We start from the raw sequence: 7,604 nt of genomic DNA, 5'->3' as shown, positions 1-7,604 counted from the left end.
GTCCCCGGTGGCGGCGCCGGTCGCGGACGCGGTGACCAGGTCGTTCGGACCACTCTTCGTGCGGCCGCTCGCTGAATACCAGGATGCCGGAGGAAGGAGCGGCGCGGGGCCTGGCCGTGTGTTTGCGGCCGGGCCGTTCCACCCTCAAGAGTTGCGGGAACCGCACCGCTCTGTCCGAGGTTTCGGCGCGGGAAGGAGGCAAGCATTGCGAACCCGGCACTCTCGGCCAAGAGCCTCTGCGGCTGTGGACACGTTAGCACTGCGCTGGCTACGGCCAGGCGCGGTCGCCCGGCAAGGGCAGGACTGTCGACCTGTGCGCTGCGGGCACGATCCGTTCAGGGCGACTCCGGAGGACGGTAAGTGCATTTCTCACTTTCGCTACTTAGTGAGTATTTAAATATTAACGAAGGGATTTCTCAGAGGGCTCCTTCCGCGGGGCAGGCCTTTTACAGTCCAGGGGACACCCGAAGGAGGTTGCTCCCCAACCTGAAGAGACCGCCAGCTTGCAAGAACTCCACCGTCGTCCTTCAGTCTGGAACTTGGAATTCGTGAAGTCCAGCTTCTCATCTCAGGTGTGCAGGCTACTAGCCAGAGAAAATACTGGTGAATTCCTAAAATAAGCTCCAAAGGGCGTCTGGAACAATAGAAAGAACAAACATCTGTTTGGGGGATAGATGTGTTTGAAAGGTTACTTGGAAGCCACAGCCCTGTCTTGAAAAATGAACTCTCCTTTGCTTCCTACGCCCTCCCTGCTGCTTTTTTTTTTTTTTCTCTCTGCTTGGACATTTTGGGGAGCTGTAGGAGAACCCTTCCACTCCCATCCCAGCAGTTCACCGTGGAGCCAGAGGCCCTGGTGTGCCTGCCGTCTTTTATGGTGGCGTGGAATGAAAAACAACTCTTAACTTTTTGTAATGAATGTCTCTTTATAGGTGGGTCACACACAGACTGGGCCAGTGGCCCTGGGGAGACTGTGGGAAGCAGGAGAGGGGTGAAGGAATGCTTGTTAGCTGGGATTACGGGGCTTTAAGGTAGCACTGAAATTAATTTCTCCAGAGTTGGGTTTTGGGGGGACCTCCGCAGGCCATAGCTTTGTGTCATTGTAACTCATTGGTTCCGGCTCCTGGGGATTTTAAAACGTGTGTCCCTGCGTGCCTGCTCCGCCCCAGGGCTACGGGAAACCCGTCGCTGTGGATTAAGCCTGCTTTTCAAGGCGGTAGTGCCACAGGTGCGATTCCCCTCCCTTCCCACCTTGTGGATGTGGTTTGGATCCCGGGTGCCTGCGTTCACCACAGTCTTGCGGCCGGTTTCCATAACGCCCCGAGTCCTGGGCTGGCACTGAGGCCCTGTTTCCGGGAACGTGGACAAGGCCTGTGTAGTCCAGACTCTATGCCTCGCTCTCTCTGGGTTCCCTGCTTGTCTTCCTTTTGGGGAGAGCCACGGGAGACCATTTCAGCAGGGTCTGGCAGCAGGGACCCGAGGATGAAAGTCCGCTCCAGTCCTGGAGAGGCTGGCCTTGCTCATGGTTTCTGCTAGCCTGCTTTCCCCGGCACCCCCTCCCGGTTTTAAATTTTATTTATGACTTTATCAGAGGCACCTAGCAGACATGAACCCCAGGGTGGGACTTCAGGGGTGATCTCAGAGGCAGGCGGCACAGTGTTGAGGGCATGCCACTGTAGCGGGAGCTGCCGCTTGGCCTGGCCTGGTCGGCGATGGGGTTAGTCATTATAAGAAGCCAGAGATGTTCCCCCTGGTCCATGGAAGATGGTGACAGTGCTCATTGGATGAGAAGTTTGGTCTTCTGCAGAGGCTGATGGGTAAACCCCAGGATTAAAACAGACCCCAAAAGGCACTTTGTCTCCTTTTCACTAGGCTCACAGGCGTGATCAAAGGCAAGGAGCAAAGATCAGAGCCTCAGAAGAGCTGGGCCCAGGGCCTCATAGTGTAGTTGCTATTCGTCAAAGCTTCAGGGTCCCCTCTGCTGCCACAGAGAATAAATACCCTGGTCCACAGACGGTGGCCAGATTGAGATTCTTGAGTACACAGTGGGGCCAGCCAGGGCATCTCCATTTTGGAATATTGACTTTTGAGGACTCAACACTCGCACAAAAGAGGAGGCCCTGAAAACGAAACTGGCTCTTTGTCGGATTTGCTCACTGCTGGATACGACATAAGGAATGGGGTAAGCAGGGCCTGGTGGAGTGGGCCGCAGTGTGGGCTGGTGGGGAGATGGGTGTTCTGTTTTTGTATGAAACCAGGGCCCAGCCTGGGGTGGCTCCTCAACTGTGTAGGACCCTGCTATGCCATAGACCCTCCCAGGTGAGGGGTCTCCAAGTTGCTGGCAGAGGCTGGCCAGGCCAAGCGCCCGGCCGTGTGCGGCCATGAGGCTCACTCATCCCCTCCGCCGTGGCCGGGTGTGGTGCATCTGCCTTAGCACATGCAGACCTGTGCTTGGCTTTTCTCGATGGGGCAGCTGGAGCTCCGCAGTGGGTCGCTTTTCACCTGTGTGGTTTACACCTGGCCGGTTGGCTGCTTTGAAAAGGTGTCTCCCTTGCTTTGGTCCCCACAGGGCCCTGGGTTAGTCCCAGCCCAGCATGGATGAAGCCCTTCTGCAAGGCAGGGGGGCACCCTGTGGGGCAGGTCCTTCCTCCTATCCAGAGAAGTCCAGGGTGCCTTTGCGTGTGCCTCCACAGGCAGTATGGGGGAAGGGAGGGGTGTTCCAGGCCAGGCCAGGCACATCCTAGAACTCCCCTCTCAGTTGTGTGTTGAGATGGTTGGGTTTTGGGGTGTATGTGTGTGTTTGGGGAGAGGGGAAGACTCTTACAGAGTTGTGGTCAGTCTGATTGTCCAAGCTCATGTCAGTATATGTCAGAGCCCCCTGAGCTTCCATCTAGCCCTGCCCAGCTCACCGTGTGACCCTGGTCAGGTCAGGTCACCTCCCTGGACCTGTGCCCTGAGTGCTAAAGCAGGAACAAAGACGATAATGACCAATCTCAGAGACTTCAGACAACAGGATTTCCATAAATCCACATGTGGCCCATCGTGGGGAGGAATTAAATGGCTTCTACTTTGGTCATTGTTGTAAATGACAGTCACTATAATTGTTAATGTATTTGTTTATTATCATTCATTTGTGTTATAATATGATGTTCTGAGTACAGAGTTCCCAGTTTTCTTTTCCCAGGGAAGGGCACCAACAAGTTTCCGGCCCTGCCTACAGGTGGTAGCCAAAGTGGACAAGGTAGACTGGCAGGAACTAGCCAAAGGCAGCTCTTCCCTTGTCCCAGGGACTTGGTGTGAACAGGACAACCTGAATGTATCCTGTATCTCCTATTAGGTACAGGAGATGAGTCCCGGGTCCACTTGGGGACCAAGGATGTGCTGAGGAGGAGGCACCCCTTCTCTTCCGAGAGCAGGATGGGAACCTCATTAGGAGTGGCACTTCAGGGGCTGGCCCTGTGTCTGACCTTTGCTCCCCATGGGGGTCCAGAGTGGCCCATCAGTGGCCAGTGGCCTTGCTGGAAATGCAGGTGGTGATTTGGTGGGAGCTTCGCCACCCTGAAGAGCTAATTGTTCCTTGGCCAGGTACAGGAGGAGGCCTGCCAAATGGCTCACAGAGACCCAGAGAGATTGTCCTTTCTCCAAATATTTTGCCGGAGCAAGAAGGAACCCTGAACAGCACTGGCAGTGCTTTCCAATGTTACCAAGCCGAGGAGGGAGAACAGCAACAATTGTCACCCAGCAGAGACAATGGCTCTTTTATGTGGAATATTTATTTTCGGGGTGACCAGTATTCTGTCAGCCGGGATGGCTGTTGAGCTGCACTGTCTGGGTATCGCAGGCCCTGGCTGGATAGTCAGGGGCAGAGGTTTAAAGAAGGAAAAAGAAAGTCTTCTGACCTGTGGCTCTCGGGCCAACTCAGGAGGCACATCCGGCTTTCTTTGTTGAGTGGAGTTTAAACTTTCACAAGTTTATTTTTTCTCTTCTGTGATTTCTTCTTAGAGGCGGCAGGGGCGCATTCGCCAGTTCTGGAGAGGTGGCCAGGTTGCACATTGTGAGCCGGATGAGGCCTCCCTCCGGCCAGGCCCAGGTCAGCCTTTGTCTCCTGGCTGGGTTGCAGCATGGAAGGGGGACAAACGGGGACAGGAGGAGAAAGGGAGGTCCCCAGAGGGTGCCGGAGAGGCCTTCCAGTGAGCGATCGGCCCCTAGCTGTGGGTTCCAGCCTCACCTCCCTCTCCTGAACCCTGCTCTCAGATGAACTTGGGAGTGGCCTGTAGGCCGTGGGGAGTTTGAATGGACTGGAGAGCCGCACACAGGCCCTCAAACACCCACCCTGGCTGCAGCGGACGTTTTTGTGATGCACCACAAACCCTGCCCAGGGGGAGTACCTCTGAGTATTTTCTGATTTCATAGAGTTTGCTGAGTCCCCACCTGAGGCCTGCACCACCATGCTGTGGGCACAGGGAAGAGGTCGGGAGCCCAGGCTCACCTGGGGACCTACGGAGAAGCTGAGGCGGGGGACAGGACATTAGGAGTGCCAGGTCCACAGCCCTCGGGTCTGCCCCAGTGCCAGGGCCCTTTAGCTCTGGGAACCATCAGTCGGCTGACTGGCGACACCTGCCACCTTAGGTGGTCCTCTGGATGCCTCCAAGAAGCCAGAGCAGGAGGACAGACGGGGAGTTGTTCCATCGTCACCCAAGGTTTTGTTGGTATGGATAACATTTGTCTTCAAAACGAGGTTTTATTTTTTAAAAACTGCTGTTGTATCTTGTTATTTTTAATGCTAGAACCTCTTAGCCGAGCCGGTTGCACTCTCTGCGTTAAGTTGCCCACAGATTGCTGCCACAGGAGTGCTGTCTATTTTGGGGGTGTCCAGACAGGCTTTGAGGCCACAGTAGAAGTGGTGAAATTGAAATAATGAAAAAAGAAAGAAACCCTCTGTCCCACAGGTCTCTGTTCACTTGGTGAGGGCGCTCGAGCACAGAACCCAGCCCTGTCTTGTCCAGTTTTGGGGTGGAGTCTGGATTCCAGATCTCAGCTGCCCCTGAGGCTCGGATACTCATGTGCACCAATGTCCGGGACTCACTGTCCAGTGGCTGGGAGGGTTTGTGACTAGAGACGTTACCAGCAGAGGCCACAATTAGTGTTGTGCAATAAGACTGGTAGTTGTGGTTGTAAAACGTGCCCAAGAGGGCGAAGTAAATTCATAAACTTTATGTGTGTGTGTGTATATATATATACACATACGTATATCTATATTCTGATAGAAATTTTGCTCAAGGTCAGAGAAGACCTTGACTCCTGTCTTGCTGGCTAGAGCCAGGATGGGTTTTCCCGTGAGCCATGCTCTGTAATGCTGCAGTTCAGCTGGCAGGAAGAGCCTTTAGCTGAAATATTTACCTGCTGATTTGGGGTCTCTTAAATTTGGAATTGCCTTTCATGTGTTTAAGAGAGAGATTTACATCCAATCAGACTTTTATAATAACATTTTAAATCATAATAGAACAAGGGTGTCTGGCTGCAGGTTCCCGTACGTTTCAACAGTAAGGGAAGCTGGTGAACCCCTGGGTCGTGCCCAGACCTGCCTGTTGGGGGCCGTGGATGTCACCTGTGGTGTCCCCTCCACCAGCCCCCAGAAGGGCTTGTTGATAGGCTTCTGACCCAGCACCGTGCTGAGGCTGCCAAACCCTAAGGCACGCACCTCCCTCCAAGAAGGGCCCTCCTCCAGGTGCCTATGTCCTGAGCCCACGATGGCCTGGGGCCTGCCTGGTGTGCAGTGGGCTGGATGCTGGCATCTCTGGGCACAGCAGTGGCTCTTCTAGTCGTGGTGACACTGCAGGGCACAGCCCTCCTGCAGCTGGGACCCAGGTTCGCCTGCTCTCCTTCTAAATGGCCACCAGGCCTTCCGTGGCTCCCCTGTGGTGCTGGCCAGCAGGGCAGGCCTCACTGCACGGCCCACTCCACAGAGCACGGGGACCCTTCTTCTCCTGGGGCCGGGCTCTTGGCAGCCATGCCAAGCCGTTGTTGGCATGGATTCCCGGCGTTCCTGGTTGAGCGCATGGCATCGGAATCCTACCTGCTTTGTCTCTGGCGTCAGCTGGCAGGCGGTCACGTGGCGTGTGCGTGAGACCAAGGCTGAGGACGGCAGGACTCCTCGGCTGCTTCCTTCTCTCTCACTGCTCCACCTACCCCTTGGCTCTGAGCAGGCGGAGACACAGTGCCGGCCTCGGGGGCTCCTGCCCCAGGGGCCGATGGGCGTTTCCCCGGGTCCTGCTGCTCTTTCCCTGGAGTCCTTGTGGACACAGAGTCCTTCACTGTGTCCAGGAGTCAGGCTCAGAACCTGGCATGGGCCTCTGCAGGCAGCAGCCCAGGTGGCCCTTGGCACTGCTGGAACTTGGCCTTGCTGGGCCAGACTCCTGTCGAGGGTTTGGCAAGGCCTGCAGCCTTCCCCAGGCCCTCCCAGGTGACCAGAGCTGGTGTCACATTAGGGGCCACAGGGGAGACTGGACGGATGGGGCGGCCAGGTGGAGCCAGCCTTGTGTCTGATGGAATGGCGGCAGAGTCTGATGAACTTCAGTAGAAGTGCCCACGTTCAAACCTAAGCATGTGGAGCCAGGTCACAGGGCAGGGGACAGAAACATGTCCTGGTGGTGGCAAGCATCAACTCTGGTGACACCAAAGGATACTGATGGTTGGAGAGGGCAGGGGGAATGAGCGCAGGCTCCAGCCCTGATGCCCTCTTTTCCTGTCCACCTGCCTGGATGCCACAAGGACCCTTGGCCCTCCTGGGCCTCAAGGCAGTTGAGAGAGGGCCTGCGGGGTGCCAGGCGCAGTGCTCAGACTCCGCTTCATCCTGGCACCCTAGCAGCCCACCCTGTGGGAATGGTTGTCTCCTCCTTATGTGGCTGGGGAAACTGAGGCTGGGGGAAGATGGATGACTTGCTGACCTGCCACGGTCAGTTGGCTAGGTAGATACGAGGCTGGATTCAAATCCCTGGCCTGGACTCCTAGCCAGGACAGCACCCACAGCCACAGGTGTCAGATGGTTCGCTGCAGGGCTCTGAGTGGGACCTCCTGGGGTGGTGGCCCCTGGCCTCTCCTTAAGGGAAGCAGCCAGGGTGCTGGCCACAGCCTGCTCCTCTGCAGAGCTGGGTGTGGGAACAATGTGGCCTCTATCCTCCAGCAAGCCAGGCCGCCTGGACTTGGGCCCCTTGGAATGGCCCAGCCAGGCAGGCGCTGCAACATGGCGCCCAGGCCATGCTGCCTGTCCAAGGGGCTGGCGGGCGCCGGGGCTGGGCCTGGGCCGGGCCGCTCCCGGCGTCCTCCTCGGGCGGCTCCTGAGTGGCCAGACGCTGTGGCGTCCTCCTCCCTCTCCCCCTCGGCTAGCCCCCTCCTTTTTTGGTGGTGGGTTTGGGGACCCGGCCCACCCGCCTCTGCCACGTCTGCCACCCTCCCGCACCCACGAGCATCTTTCGAAAATTCCCGGTGGGCGGGGCCGAGCCGCAGCGGCCGCCTCTGGCCCCCCCTCCCCGGGCAGCCAGTGCCAGAGGAGAGCGGGAGACAAAAGTAGCGTTCTCCTCGTCCTCCTGGGCGGCAGCAGGGCTTCC

The 7,604-nt window shown here is 57.0% G+C and overlaps 1 long non-coding RNA gene across 6 annotated transcripts in view; it reads left to right on the top strand.

Moving 5' to 3' along the window:
• The window catches only part of LOC107155799, a 60,786-nt gene that overhangs the window by 25,813 nt on the left and 27,369 nt on the right, over positions 1-7,604 (top strand). Inside the window, exons 1-3 of one of the 6 annotated variants that reach the window (XR_007347537.1) lie at positions 7-356; positions 442-572; positions 1,870-2,179. The exons of 2 other annotated variants lie outside the window; for them this stretch is intronic. This is a non-coding gene — a long non-coding RNA (uncharacterized LOC107155799). Of the gene's footprint in view, positions 1-6; positions 573-1,869; positions 2,180-7,604 lie in introns of those variants that run through there. 3 more of the 6 variants (XR_007347535.1, XR_007347534.1, XR_007347533.1) reach the window with 3 other exon arrangements.

Source organism: Marmota marmota, unplaced genomic scaffold (assembly GCF_001458135.2).
Source record: "Marmota marmota marmota unplaced genomic scaffold, marMar, whole genome shotgun sequence".
In the NCBI taxonomy this organism is placed as follows: domain Eukaryota; kingdom Metazoa; phylum Chordata; class Mammalia; order Rodentia; family Sciuridae; genus Marmota; species Marmota marmota.
Note: the sequence above shows the minus strand (reverse complement) of the source record. Positions and strands in the feature narration are given on the sequence as shown.